Source organism: Dermochelys coriacea, chromosome 11, assembly GCF_009764565.3.
Source record: "Dermochelys coriacea isolate rDerCor1 chromosome 11, rDerCor1.pri.v4, whole genome shotgun sequence".
Lineage (NCBI taxonomy): Eukaryota > Metazoa > Chordata > Testudines > Dermochelyidae > Dermochelys > Dermochelys coriacea.
In genome coordinates, this window is record NC_050078.2 from 35068263 (window position 1) to 35084950 (window position 16688).

The following is a 16688-nucleotide window of genomic DNA, read 5'->3' on the forward strand; positions in this document are numbered from 1 at the left end:
TTGAAAGTGTAGTGCTCACGCACATTTTTTTTTATTTCTTGGATTACAGGAAAGATGATCAGTACATGTGTGAATATATTGCAACAGGCTAACGATAAGATAAAACTAAGTTTGGAAGGATTAGATTTTTATAGGTAATGGTCAGTAAGTGTCAATTTCACCATACACACTCTGACAAAAATATTTCCATTGATAATAAAAATTTACAAGTAGGTGAAGAAAGAAAAATGCTGCTTAAGAACTTAGAGTTTGGTTTAAGTACCCTTACTTTGTATAACTTGACCTGTGATGTTGGCTATTTGTGTTTTAATGATTACAAGGCTTTAACTTTTTGACTCTTGGGGTCTACAAAAACTATTGTCTGACCCCCATCATTTCCCACAACTGAAAATTTAAATAGATAAAAATAGAAAAAAACAATGATTAAAAGCTATAATTTTGCACAACTGTGAACATTTAAATTGATAAGTGTTGTTAAATATATTTAATTTAGAAATGTATAGCCCAGATCCTCAGTAGGCAAATCTGTGTTCTCCATTCAAGCCAGATTTACACAAGCTGAGGATCTGGCCCATAAACTGCAGGTACTTGCTCATCTATTATTCAGATTCACTGGAGTTTACCGGAACTAGAACTGCAGGAGTCCCCCAAGATACACTGTTAATTTTGTTCATGGAATGAAGATAAGGATTCTGCTTACAACTTGGTCATTTTGGGTGAGAGATTTGCTAAATTGTTCAGCATTAACCTTTGTTTTCTCTGAAGGTAATGGAAATTTTACCATTCATTTAAATGGAAACAATGCCAATCCATTGAGTAAACTCACTGTATTCAGAAACTAGACTTACACATAAGTTACTAGGCATTGTCCACTTCTTAGGCCACATCCTGCTTGTTTTTCACTTATGCAGAGAGTCCCATTGAAGTTAATGGGCCAAATTTTCTTTTATTGCACAGTTTTCTTTGATTTCAAGGGGAGTTGCATATGCATATCTGAATTCGACACAATGGGACTAATCATATGAGTAATATGAACAGGATTCGCCTTCCTGCTATTAACATAGTCTATTGATCTACTACTTTTTCTTTTATAGTGTGTACGCACGCACATAAGTAATATCAATGGGTATTTCTGTAGAGAATGCAATTTAAAATAATTCCTGTCATAACAGTATTCAGTCCTCACTGTATATTTTCTTATTTCATCACAATAAAAGTCTGTGCAGTCATTCCTATTGCATAAATAGGTTCTTAACTGCTATCTCTCGCCTTGTTAACAGAGAAGAGGGATGTGTACATTTCTGACATGAGGCTATTTGGCCACCAAAGCCAAGCTATGATTTACAAATGAAACATTAGTATCTTTAATTGCTTTTGAAATATTTCTATGATTGCTAACAGAAATCAATACAGCTTCTACGGTGAAATAACAGAAAACACAATGTTATAACACACATTTATACAAATAGTTTAACAATTTATGGCCTTTGGACACTATCACACCAGTCTATACATCTTCAAAGAAGCCAGAATTCAAGAAGAAGCTAAGGAAAACAAAAAAATAAAAAAGGAAAAGTTCCTATTTTAGCACTCTGTTACCAATGCCTAACCACATATAACCAGATACTGCTTAAAGTACAATTGGTTCTAATTTATTTTAATATGGTTATCTCCAAACTTATTAACAAGTTGCTATCATTTACAAAATTTATCATGTTCTGAATAATACAGTAAAACTGATATCTAAACATATTAGATCAATAGCTTGGGGGATGAAAAGTTGGAAATATTTGCTTTTAAATTACTTTGGTCTGTTCATGTGACTGAAGAAAAGAACTTAATATTTTGAAGTGTTTAATTATTAATCTCTCTCTCTCTCTCTCTCTCTCTCTCTTTTTGTTATGCTTCCATTTTAACACAATTTAGAAGAGCCCAAATGTTAAATGACATGAAATACCAACCTATTTTCAATTCAGATGTGCTAAAAGTGAAATGTTTTTGTGTTGTTAGACACACAGAAGCACAGTCTTAACATGAATCAGATTCACTTCAGTTTTTATTTGTATTAATTAACAAAGAATTTTTACTTTACTATTAAACAAAAGCTATGCAGAGCATGTTTGTTGGTTTAGTTAATATTTCTGCACATTTTTGGTTTATTTAGAGCACCAAGTATAAAGGTCATTAATTTGTTCTGACTATGAAGATATTATACACCATTGCCTAATATTTGTCAGTTGCTGTATTCATATTTCAATAGCACCCAAAATGTAGTAGGCACTGTACAAACATGTATGAGGAGATAGGCCCTGCCTCAGAGAGATTATACCCTAAAATACCATAAATAGCATACATCAGGTATTAAAAGCATTTATGATTTGAAGCTATGATTTTCAACGGTCCCTAAGGAAAATGGGCACCCAAAGTCCATTTAATTGTGATGGGAGTTGGGTGCTTTTTGGCAGTTTTGAAAAATCACAGCCTAAATTCTTGACTTCAGAAGAGTTAAAATTCGTTAGAACATTGTATATACAGTACTACTAAGAGCAGAATTGCCTCACCACTTGTATTATACTTGATCATATTTTAAATATTAGCAAATTGTGTTTTAGATTATTTGGTCAGTCTGCCATAAAATTTATGTATTCTTTTCTAATCCATGCTGGTCTTTATGAATATTTAGTTCAGCAATTTTACCAAGATGTTAAAAAAAATGAAGAGTGATTCTGATCTCATACCACTGTAAATCCAGAATAACTGTATTCAGATTAATGGAGTTACAATTCCTATTAGATTGGTGAATTGGGAAACCAGGCCTTAATATATATAGAGTTCCCAGAATTGCCAACCCAAAGTGTTCAATAATCAGGAGTTAGGTCTTCAAAAATTATGTGGGTTTTTTTAAATAGGGGGTTCTTTTATCATCTAGTTTCTAGGCCATTAAGTACACTCTGGTAACATTTACAAGTTTCTCCGTGACCAGGAATAGTAAAAACTTACTCTCTAAAAAATAAAACCTGAGATCCACTTGTAGCTATCTGACTCTAGAAGCTGGAGCTTTAAGAAAAACATTAACAATTGTGAGACTTGTGATGAAATTATGAAAGTTGACAACACTGAGTGCAACATATATAGGAACTGCTTTCAAAACAGCATCATTCTAAGTGACGGATTTTGTGATAGTAGTGTTGGGGGTCTATCAAGAGAAGATTTTTAAATGTGTGTGTTTTAGTTTCTCCATTCTTCCCCCTTCCCCTCCACACTCTGACACCTCTTCCCACTGGGCTCTGTTCAGCAAAAACACAGATTTTCATGTTTTTTGCAACTGAACCTTTAGGGGCTTCCCCACCATGGTACTTGAGTGTAATTCAGGAGACTGCGCTCTCCCCACAATGCTATCATACTTCTTTACTACTGGTTTTAGCTCTGTTCTTTGGCAGCCATGGGGCACAAACTCATTGCTCATCTTTGCAACCCAGTGTATGGCATATAATGTTTGACTGATCTTATTTGGCATCCTCAGTGAGAAAAGTTAAACTCAAACACAGGGGGAGGATTCTCTACGCCAAGCTGTGAGTCATGATCAGGAGCAACCTAGAAAGGAAAGTATTTCTATTATTCAAATTGTCTAGAAGATTAGTCCTTTGGTGGTGGTGAGGAATTCTTGCCACATAACTTACTGTGGGTATGTCTACACTGCAGTTAGAAACCCATGGCTGGTCCATGCCAGCTGACTCAGGCTCATGGGGCTTGGGCTAAGAGACTGTTTAATTGCGGTGTAAACATTCAAGCTATGTCCCAAAGGTTGGGCTCCAGCCCAAGCCCAAACACCTATACTGCAATTAAACAGCCTATTAACCCGCATCAGCTGGCACGAGCCAGCCACTGGTGTCTAATGGCAGTGTAGACATACCCTGAGATGACTGGTATTGAAAGCTTTTCCAAGAATGTTCTATTGGATGCCAACCTCACCTGTATCTTGATGCACAAGGATTTATGACAGTAGAATGAGCAATATGTATGAGTATCAGAGGAGTAGCCATGTTAGTCTGGATCTGTAAAAGCGGCAAAGAGTTCTGTGGCACCTTATAGATTAACAGACGTATTGGAGCATAAGCTTTCGTGGGTGAATACCCACTTTGTCAGATGCATGTAGTGGAAATTTCCAGAGGCAAGTATAAATATGCAAGCAAGACAACAGCACCTCTTTTATCAGTGAATAAATACACTTTATTCATAGTGTATGAAGAAACTTGCACAAGTACAGACAGATATCATCTTCCTTTCCAAATGCAAACAGATGGACATTATACCAAATGGACTGAAGGTGAAAAATCCATTGCTATCTACATACTGCACAGACCACAGTGAGAGATTATGCCATACACTATTAAAGAAACTGAGGAACCACCTGATCAGCATCCTATACAGTAAACAGGAAAACATCAAAAAAGAGCTCTCCAACCTGGAGACTCTCATAAATAACCAACCTTCCATACAAACAGACTATACTAAAATAAGACAGGAGATCTATGTTACACACGTCACCTCTCTACAAAGGAAAAAGGACTGTAAGCTGTCTAAAATCCTACCTGCCACATGGGACAACAGTGGTACCCCTAACTCACCCAGCAATATTGTCAATCTATCCAGCTACACACTCAGCCTGGCAGAAGAGTCTGTCCTATCTCGGGGACTCTCTTTTTGCACCCCCCCCCCCCCATGATACAGTTCTGTGGTAATCTGGAAGCCTACTTTTGCCATCTCGCGACTCAAAGAATACTTTCAAGATAACACTGAACAGCGCACTGATACACAGATGAACTCCACATGGACCCCTCCTGAGGGTCGAAATGACAGTCTGGACCTATACATAGAATCCACCGATGTGTACAGGCAAAAATTGTGGAAAAACAATATTGCTTCCCTCATAACCTAAGTCATGCAGAACGCAATGCCATCCACAGCCTCAGAAACAACCCTGACATTATAATCAAAGAGGCTGATAAAGGAGGTGTTGTTGTCATCATGAACAGGTCTGACTACCAAAAGCAGGCTGCCAGACAACTCTCCAATACCAAATTCTACAGACCACTTTCCTCAGTTCCCACTTAGAAATACACTAAGAAACTGCACCATCTACTCAGGACACTCCCTACACTAACACAGGAACAAATCAACATACCCTTAGAACCCTGACCGGGGTTATTCTATCTACTACCCAAGATCCACAAACCCAGAAATCCTGGATGCCCCATCATCTCGGGCGTTGGCACTCTCACTGAAGGACTCTCTGGATATGCGGATTCTCTACTCAGACCTATGCCACCAGCACTCCCAGTTATCTCCGTGACACCACTGATTTCCTGAGAAAACTACAATGCATTGGTGATTTTCCAGAAAACACCATCCTAGCCACCATGGATCTAGAGGCTCTCTACATCAACATCCCACACACAGATGGAATACAGGCTGTCAGGAACAGTATCCCTGATGATGCTACAGCACAACTGGTTGATGAGTTCTGTGACTTTATCCTCACTTACAATTATTTCAAATTTGGTGACTATATATACCTCCAGACCAGTGGCACCACTATGGGCACCTGCATGGCCCCAAAATATGCCAACATTTTTATGGCTGACCTGGAGCAACGCTTTCTCAGCTCTTATCCACTCATGCCCCTTCTCTACCTATGCTACATTGATGACATTTTCATCATCTGGACCCATGGGAAGGAAACCCTAGAAGAATTCCACCACAATTTCAACAGCTTCCACCCCACCATCAACCTCAGCCTGGACCAATCTACACAGGAGGTCCACTTCCTAGACACCACGGTGCAAATAAGTGACCGTCACGTTACCACCACCCTATACCGAAAACCCACTGACTGCTATGCCTACCTTCATGCCTCCAGCTTCCTTCCTGAACACACCACACGATTCATTGTCTACACCCAAGTGCTGAGGTACAACCGCATTTGCTCCAACCCCTCAGACAGAGACCAACACCTACAAGATCTTCACCAAGCATTCTCAAAACTATGATACCAGCACGGCGAAATAAGGAAACAGATCAACAGAGCCAGATGTGTACCCAGAAGCCTCCTGCTGTGAGACAAGCCCAAGAAAGAAACCAACAGAACTCCACTGGCCATCACATACAGTCCTCAGCTAAAACCTCTCCAATGCATCATCAGTGATCTACAACCCATCCTGGACAATGATCTCTCACTTTCACAGGCCTTGGGAGGCAGGCCAGTCCTCGCCCACAGACAACCCGCCAACCTGAAGCATATTCTCACCAGCAACTACACACCACACCATAGTAACTCTAACTCAGGAACCAAACCATGTAACAAACCTCAATGCCAACTCTGCCCACATATCTACACCAGCGACACCATCACAGGACCTAACCAGATCAGCCACACCATCACCGGTTCATTCACCTGCACGTTCACCAATATAATATATGCCATCAATGCCAGTCTGCTATGTACATCGGCCAAACTGGACAGTCCCTAAGTAAAAGGATAAATGGACACAAATCAGATATTAGGAATGGCAATATACAAAAACCTGTAGGAGAAAACTTCAATGGACACACAATAGCAGATTTATAGGTAGCCATCCTGCAGCAAAAAAACTTCAGGACCAGACTTCAAAGAGAAACTGCTGAGCTTCAGTTAATTTGCAAATTTGACACCATTAGCTCAGGATTAAACAAAGACTGTGACTGGCTAGCCAACTACAAAAGCAGTTTCTCCTCCCTTGGTGTTCACACCTCAACTGCTAGAAGAGGGCCTCATCCTCCCTGATTGAACTAACCTCGTTATCCCTAGCCTGATTCTTGCTTGCATATTTATATCTGCCTCTGGAAATTTCCACTACATGCATCCAACGAAGCAGGTATTCACCCACGAAAGCTTAATATCTATGAGGTTTAACCTCAGGCAACCATCTTATTTTTATGCTGGCTACTGATAGATACAATTAATAATTAGGAAAAGTGGCCCGTGTTTACTGTCTGAGACAATAATAATGTACATGATGAGCCATGTGGGTTTTGCATTTTCTGTTGAACTACTGAACAGTTTTTTGATATGCCATCAACTTCTATCCCTGTACTCCAATAGGTGCAAATCAGGATCCTGCTACAGCAGTTATTTCCATTATTGATTTATTGGTGGGATGATACTCATGAAAAACCCACAAATACAGTAGTAAAGTCAAAGGACTACTGTGTAGTTAATGATGAGTATTTCAAGGTAACCACTGTTTCACAGTGTCTTTTGCATCCCTTAACTGAGTCTCCTTTCCAGGTTGGTCAGGATTATTGCACAGTAAATCCTCTATAAATGAACAATCATGAAGAAACACATGCATGGGCTAGCCTTACAGCTTTTTTTGCACCATGCTAAAAGGCCTTTTCTTAATATGTTCTGGCTCATGTGATTTTAAACAACTTGCATTATTTTTCAATCTTTATTTGTGAGCTGACAGGGCTGGCAGGAAACAGAAGAATTGTACTGGGTTATCTTTGATTATATCTAACAGTTGAGGTGTTGTACAGAACCAGCAGATGCAATGTGTTTTGTTTCTTGGTTTTTACCTTCACTCTACTTGCCCCAAAATGCCATATTCCATGTATTTTTGCTGACCATTTCAAGCTACATTGCTTTTACATATTGCATGTTCATTGGGGCAAGTGTGGTACATGATTTGTGTTTCATATTCAGCGGTTCTTCTTTCATACTCATTGGAAATTCAGTTTTTCTTTCTGTCAAGCATAGGCTTGCCTTTGGAAGGAAATCTTGAGGGATGTAATATCCTTTTTCTTACATATATTTTGATTCCACAAGCAGTACATGTTGCAATACACTGGTCCTAGTGGCAGTCAGTGTGCTCCTTGTACTGTGTGTCTCTCGTCCAATGATTCAAATTGTCTCTTTTGATACTGACATGATCAACTATAAAGCAGCATGCACTTGACATTCAGAGTGGACTCTCTGCAGAAGAGATTGCACTAACTATGTTAGGACAATGGCTCACCCCAAACTCATTTTTGCCTGGCATCCCTCCCCTAAAGTGAGAGTCAGACCTGTTTATGAATGCAGGCATACCAAACCAATAATCAAAGAGGCAGGGATAAGTGTAGGCATGTAAGAGAACATATATGCATTATGGTCTTACTCCTGCACCATTTAAATCAATGGGATTTTTTCCATTGACTTCAATAAATGTAGAATTAAGCCCTTGGAGTATTTGCTGAAGGAATCTCTACATACTTTTTCTTAACTAACCTATCTAATACTGAAGTACATGCCTTAGCATATGTCTACACTGTGCAAAGCTACAACATCATAGCTATTCTGACATAACCCTTTAGTGTGTAGATGCAGTCTACACCAATGGACATTTTTTTTTCTGTTGGTGTAGGAATACTCTTCCCTGAGCAATGGCAGTTACATCAACTGAAACATTCCTCTATCAACATAGCTGTCTCCCCCCGTGGGAGTTAGCTACGTTACAGCTATTCCAGACTATGTCATCCTAACTTTTAAAGTTAATACAATTTACTTGGCTGGGTTTTTAGCCAGTTTATTATAGATCGGAGCAATGTACAGAATGGAACAAGATATTTTATATTTTTCCACCATATTTTCTTCCATCTACTGTGAAAAAGGCAGTTTTTAAACCTATCTATATGACTGTAGGAGATAAGTCTTTGGGGCATGTAACAACGTTTCAAGATTTACATTCTGTAGACACTTAGGGAGCTTCAGGCTCCAACCTATGAGTTGGACTTATATGTACCTCTTCTTTTTGAGAAGTCCAGTGAGGAGACACTTTGTCTATAATTGGAGAAGATTGGTAATTCCTCCTTTTAGAAGGACCGGGTGACAGATGAGTGATGGCTAGCAATCTCAATAGTTAATATTCTGTCTGTAATCTCCAGTTTTTATGGAAAGAAATTGAGATGGTTTTGGTAAAGCAACTAAAGAAACATCTAGAGCTCTCAGATATATCTAGAGATTCTTTCTTCTAACTATCATTTCTTTGGTCTTTCCTGAGTTCAGTTAAAGCCAGCTGTTCTTTACTCCAATTTACTTTATGTGGTAGGATATCAGGGAGGCCACACTTTCTAAGATGAATAAAAAGGTAACAGAGCTATGTGCAATTACTGGCAATGTACCCCTCTTGTCATCTCATTATAGGCCTGATCCAAAACACAATGAAGTCAATCAAAAGATTCTATTTTATGTTCTGTATCAGGTACCTAACCATTACACCCTCTGGGAGAGCATGGGCAAAGTTCACAGGGAAGAAAGAATCAGCTGACTGTCAGGATCTATGAGAAGAAAAAAGAATCGATAGTTTAAAAGCATCCCATTGATTCCCATTATGACAGAGAGGGTCAAGCAATAATATCTTGTGATTGATAGTATCCAGAATGGCTGACAATTCTAGAAGTTTCAGCACCATTGTTTTGCCAATGTTCATCATAAGGAGATCTTCCATCAGTTTTGGCTGTCTGACAGGAACCAGCCTGAAGCCTGACTGGACGGATCTAGACTATCACTGAAGTCCAGGTGCTACTAAAGTCTCTTTGTAATTACGTACATAAAAACCTTACCAGAAAGAAGAGGTTCTAGACTATACAATAGTTAAGCTATGTCAGTGGTATATGAGTTTTAGTTTTTTTGCGAACATGCCATTTAGAGCATGTTTCAGGATACTAGGACACCATGCCAAGTTCCATCTCTAGGAAGAGTTAACGGTTTCTGTGAGCAGTGGGCCAGGGCATTTCACATGGCTTTGACCAGTTAAAAAGGACAAGGGGCAAGGTGTTAGGTGGAGGCACAAAATCCTTTCAGTGCATCTAGTGCCCTATGTATAGGATTAGGCACATTTCTATCGCAATGGCTGGAAATATGAGATTCTTCCTCTATGTGCATAAAAAATTGTTTTGGAGTCATGATTTTGGCACAATATGAAAGAGTTCCTTAAAACAGATAGCAGTCAGAGGAGGTAATCTGGGTTTTCAAGTGATTCCCCTTGGGATGAGATTTGCTGATTGCTATCATCATGGAGAAATAGAATCGTTTGGTTTCAATCAGCACTTACACACAGGTTTGTGTGAAATACTTTTGCTGGAATTCTCCATCCACATGCCAGCTTCCTTATTAATTTTGTGAGTTTATCTGAGAGTTATGGTGAACTGGGTGGTGGTAGGCAGTGTTTGGAAGCCTAAATGTTGTGGACAGGAAGTGGTCTGAATGTTTTATTAGGTCATTGCCCCCTAATTCAAGGAGAGAATAATTTTTACTACTATAAAAATTAGGAAGCTGACAAGGTCCATGAGGTTTTCAGGGACGGGACAATGTAGGCGGTCTCTTTTCTAGGATGGGCAGAGTGAAAGGCCAGGCTTCAGGCTGTGACCTCTTCTTTTGAATGCAGATTTTGTTCTGATTATCTCTGTCTATCTAAGTATGTATATGGACTTCATCACTGTGAAATTGTTCAGACAATTCTTTTTGCCTTACAACACTCCTGTGAGGTAGGGAAGTATGATTTTATCCTTGTCCCAGTGGCAGATAAGACAAAGAGATGTTAATGACTTGCCCAAGGTCACACATGGGAGAGCCAGGAACAGAAGCTATATCTCCCGACTTCCAGCCCAGTGCCTTAGCCACAAGACCTCCTCATGTCTCTGTGAGCTTCATAATGGATCACTGAAATGTTCACTCCTGAAAACCTCTTGGAAACGACAACTGTTGTAGAATGTGGCTGACCATCTCATTTTTTACTTCATGGTCAGTTCAGTGGTGAGTCATATCCTGTCTTCATTATGGAATGAAGGCAATCAGTGGTAGAAAGATTAGTAATTATCCTGTTTGTGAAACTTTAGCCCACAAAACAATGCAATGAACTATTGATACAAGATTAGTTTATTAATATACTCAAGTCTTATAAGTCTCTTCTATTGGATCTCTCAATTAGCTGTAGTTTTTTTGTTCATTAGCCAATATTACACTAGACAAGGAAAAAAACAACTTCCGAATTCCCAATCTATTCATATTTGAGGTACGTTTTGTCTGTCTCAAGTAAAACTGAGTAGGAAACTGTCCTGAAATTTTTTTTTATTTTTTGAGATTTTTCAGAAAATTTCCCATTATGCATCAAAAGTTTTTGTTGCAGCTGGCATGTTCCTGCAAAAAGTTTCAGTTTCAACAAATGGACATTTTCAAAAAAATCCCTCTCTGTTGGAAAATTCCCACTCAGTTCTAATCTCAGCCAATTCATTTACGGGTTAATGATCCAAACTCTTGCAATTTGGGTACAGTTCAGTTAAGTTAATGGCTCTGGTTAGGATGGAGTTAAGTTAACCTCACTTTGGCTTGTGAAATGTGAATTGTTCTCTTATCTTTCTGGAATGTACATAGACAGCACATGATGGTAGCATCACTTTGGGCTTCAGAAGTGATTGTATCAGGAGGGTAAACAAATGTAGACTGTGTTGAAACAGTTGTACCACACAATATAAAACTGAGAAATCTCTAAAAGAAAAGGAGTACTTGTGGCACCTTAGAGACTAACAAATTTATTAGAGCATAAGCTTTCGTGAGCTACAGCTCACTTCATCGGATGCATTTGGTGGAAAAAACAGAGTAGAGATTTATATACACACACACAGAGAACATGAAACAATGGGTTTATCATACACACTGTAAGGAGAGTGATCACTTAAGATAAGCCATCACCAACAGCAGGGGGGGGAAGGAGGAAAACCTTTCATGGTGACAAGCAGGTAGGCTAATTCCAGCAGTTAACAAGAATATCAGAGGAACAGTGGGGGGTGGGGTGGGAGGGAGAAATACCATGGGGAAATAGTTTTACTTTGTGTAATGACTCATCCATTCCCAGTCTCTATTCAAGCCTAAGTTAATTGTATCCAGTTTGCAAATTAATTCCAATTCAGCAGTCTCTCGTTGGAGTCTGTTTTTGAAGCTTTTTTGTTGAAGTATAGCCACTCTTAGGTCTGTGATCGAGTGACCAGAGAGATTGAAGTGTTCTCCAACTGGTTTTTGAATGTTATAATTCTTGACGTCTGATTTGTGTCCATTCATTCTTTTACGTAGAGACTGTCCAGTTTGGCCAATGTACATGGCAGAGGGGCATTGCTGGCACATGATGGCATATATCACATTGGTAGATGCGCAGGTGAAGGAGCCTCTGATAGTGTGGCTGATGTGATTAGGCCCTATGATGGTATCCCCTGAATAGATATGTGGACAGAGCCCGTTGCCAACTCTGTCCACATATCTATTCAGGGGATACCATCATAGGGCCTAATCACATCAGCCACACTATCAGAGGCTCCTTCACCTGCGCATCTACCAATGTGATATATGCCATCATGTGCCAGCAATGCCCCTCTGCCATGTACATTGGCCAAACTGGACAGTCTCTACGTAAAAGAATGAATGGACACAAATCAGACGTCAAGAATTATAACATTCAAAAACCAGTTGGAGAACACTTCAATCTCTCTGGTCACTCGATCACAGACCTAAGAGTGGCTATACTTCAACAAAAAAGCTTCAAAAACAGACTCCAACGAGAGACTGCTGAATTGGAATTAATTTGCAAACTGGATACAATTAACTTAGGCTTGAATAGAGACTGGGAATGGATGAGTCATTACACAAAGTAAAACTATTTCCCCATGGTATTTCTCCCTCCCACCCCACCCCCCACTGTTCCTCTGATATTCTTGTTAACTGCTGGAATTAGCCTACCTGCTTGTCACCATGAAAGGTTTTCCTCCTTCCCCCCCCTGCTGTTGGTGATGGCTTATCTTAAGTGATCACTCTCCTTACAGTGTGTATGATAAACCCATTGTTTCATGTTCTCTGTGTGTGTGTATATAAATCTCTACTCTGTTTTTTCCACCAAATGCATCCGATGAAGTGAGCTGTAGCTCACGAAAGCTTATGCTCTAATAAATTTGTTAGTCTCTAAGGTGCCACAAGTACTCCTTTTCTTTTTGAGAATACAGACTAACACGGCTGCTACTCTGAAACCTGAGAAATCTCTGTGCACTATCAGCTGGTGAAAGCTGCCTTTTTGGTACAGTACCATTTATGGCCCTTATCCTGCATATAATTATGGATGTGCTTTTCTTTACACACACAACTAGCACCATTGCAGCCAATGAGACTAGTCACATGTGTCAAAATTAAGCATATTCATCGCGCTTGCAGGAGAAGGGCCTAAAAATGTATATTGGAAGAAATGATGACCTGTTATCCCCTTTTATAGTACTAAATCCAAAAATAAAAAGTAAAACTTCCTCCAGTCTGTATTTGAAATTTTAATTAAAATACTTTTGGGCAAACCCTTCCCAGAGGATGGCCCACTTATTTTGGACTTTCTTTTAGGTAAAATAAACCAATACATCTATCGTGATGCACAGAAAAATCCATGGAAAAGTGGGGGTTAGAAGAAACACGTGAATAATTGAAAAAAGGATCTTCGGATATAAAATATTGCTTCTTTCTATAAGGAGTAGTACAGTCATGCTGTTATGAGTAGGTACTGGACTGATAATATTGGAAGGAAGTAGAAAACATAAGGAGAAAAGAATAAAAGAAAAACAGAACGGGATAGTCTGAAAAATTCTAGAACATAATGAAACAATCCCTTTGAACCTCAAGGGCTGGCAGGAGCTTTCATTATAAATCATATTTTGTAACTAACTTTGCCAGTGAATAAAACAACAGCATGATTCAAATTATGCTTGTTCTGTAGACTCAAGAATTTGATCCAGATTAAAGTAAATGCTAAATACTGTTTATCCAATCCATGCAAAATTATATTATCAGTACAACTGTTTTATCAAAATACATTATGCAATGCATCAAAATCAAAGAGACGTAGAAGTGAAGCAGGGAGGAACAAATTAATCATGTTCTCAGCATCTTTCAACACCAGAGCTTGAAGGTTACTTCTATGTTTAATCATCTAAGATGAACATGAAATATCTCCTTATTTTCAGTAAAAAGTTGCAAGATTTTTTTTAAAGAAAGCAAGATTTTTTTAATCTAAGTACAGTATTATTTCTTAGGTGAAAAGTTAATTTGTTTTCCATGAATTCTTACATTATTAGTGCTGACATATAAAAGCGTTTTTGAAACAAAATTCATATTAGTTATGTATATCATGTACATTTTTCATAAATTTCACATTTCAAAGAAGGAAAATTATTTTAGACTTTATTTTTACTCAGATTTCAGTGATGGGGTGGGGGAGGGGGCGAGAGAGAGGGAAAAGAGTCAGGATTAAATTCTGCCCTTAGATATTCACACAGAACTCCAGCTGAAGTTGGCAGGATTCACACACTTGCCTGAGGACAGAATTGGTCCCTGTGGATGTAAATACAGAAATTTCATGCAAGTTCAAACTCTCAAAACCACATGCCAGTCCATTGCACATGGACATGGTTTAGAGCCTGGAAAACTTTGTCAGTACTTGCTGCTAACATGCATATGGGGTTTGAACTAAAAGCATTCACATACAAAGGAAAATGCAGAATGATCAGCATGGCAAGTTTATCAGAGTGTGACATTTCTACAGAGCAACTATCTAATGAATATCATATGCACATGACCTTTTTTCGACAGAGAAGTTTGATTAGAGTTGTGGGATAAAACTGTCTAATAAATGTGGCAACATCAAACAGTTTTATCTGTTTTGTCCCACTTCTGATTCAATTTAGGCGCCTTTCTCTTTGTTATCTACCAGTTCATCATGCAAAAAGGTTACAACTAAAAATAGAAAACATTAAACAAGCTCTAAACCCAACAGATAACATGGATATTCTCCACACTTTACACTGGAATTAAATTTGATACAAATACCTCCTGCTCTTACCAGTGGATGGTGTTATTCCATGTATTTAGGAATGAAGCAGACAGGAAAGAGATAAATCTTTCATAAGTACAACATAAATCAGACAACTGGCATATCAACCTTGAATTGATGTGTAATTTATTCAAACAAACACACATTAAAAGTAAATTAAATGACTGTCATAGACTTGAGAGATAGAATAGCATAAGAGAGTAAGAAATAAAATATAACAAACAAGCCACTAATCTGGACTGTTATTGTTTCATATTTTATTTAAAACAAAACCTTCATACTGCCTCATAATCATATTGATGTAGGTCGGGATGTTTAATCCATTTAATTTGTATTTCACATAAATGACAAATCCAAGACAACTCCCAACACACCAATTTCTGTATTACGCAAAAGTTTAACCAGACAATATCCAATTTGTGGGTATTGTTTCACATACAGTCACATCCAGTAATCAAAGGTGGATGAGTTCCTTTTAAGTGCACTCCTGTTATTTAATATCTTCAGAAGTACTATGATGGACTAGAGTCAGACCTACTCCAACTCAAGGGCTGGATCCAGCATAGTGCTGAGCATCTCAAACCCCACTGACTTCAGTGAGAGTTAGGGCCATTCAGTAACATATAGGATCAAGCTCTGACTTTGTCTTTCCACTAGTTTAACCTCAGAGAGGCTTGTTCCAACACCACCTGTCCTATTCTGGGGTATGAATTCTCTCTTGAGGTGCAGCAATGCCTGCGGAAGTGTGTCTGAGTGTGTGCGTGTGGGCAATGGGGAATTGTTTATAGATTGATTATAGGTTGTTGCCCATAAAATCTGCTTTTATCTAACAGTAACCAAGAAGTCAAGCTGTCAGTGATTGAGCCCTAAATACCTTATCAAATCATTGCCCTTATCTACTGATGTAAGGTGTGCACTCTTCCAACTTATTCACAGAGAAACAACCACCCCACTGGAAGATTTTATATTTAAGGCAACACTAGTAAGGCTTTAATTTCTATTTACATGTACTGAAACATGTGAAGTTTCTTTTCCTTCCAACTATTTAGAAAGATAGGCAAGGTCTCAGATCTATCAGTCTTAGAATACCTTAGAAAGTTATCTGAGCTTGTATTATGCCATTGATGGCTTGAACTTGAGTGATTCAACTTCTCAGAAAGGAGATTTCTGTCTTTTGGAAAAGAAGCAAAGCAAGTGGATGTCTACTTCTGCTAATGATGTTATTTCATTTTAGCATGCCATAGTCTGTAGCTTGATATAAGACTTATTTACAGTATTCTGTCAGTGTCTATAATCAAGTGTCAAGGGTAAAAAGTATAGATCTTGGATCCTGGCACTTCTTTCTAAAATAGTAAAACACTGAATTGCAGAATGGTTAATTCTGTGATGGCTGTCAGCAAAGACATGGAGATTGGTGGGTGGGAGCAGTTGTTATTCAGGCTATTTTCTGATTAGAATTCTTCTCTTTTGGGATGCCAACTAATCCATTTTCCCCACCTCCAAAATACATGATACATTGTTCTAGTGCTGTGTCATGCAATGCTGAAAAGGGCCTCACTCTGTACTGATTTTATGCAAGTGTAATGCTGTATATTCCAATTGAGTTACACTGGTGTGAAACTGCGGTGTCTGGATCAAGATGAATGTTTAAAAATAATCCTGAAAAAGCTGCATTTGGAGCAAGTGTTCTTAAGATTCTCTCTCCTGCACCACTTTCTTTTTTTTAGCTCATAGCATCCAGAAGTGGTTCCCAAT

At 38.6% G+C, this 16688-nt stretch overlaps 1 protein-coding gene across 1 annotated transcript in view; it reads right to left on the reverse strand.

The window, feature by feature from the left end:
* Window positions 1-16688, reverse strand: part of KCNH7 (potassium voltage-gated channel subfamily H member 7) — a 338644-nt gene that overhangs the window by 37690 nt on the left and 284266 nt on the right.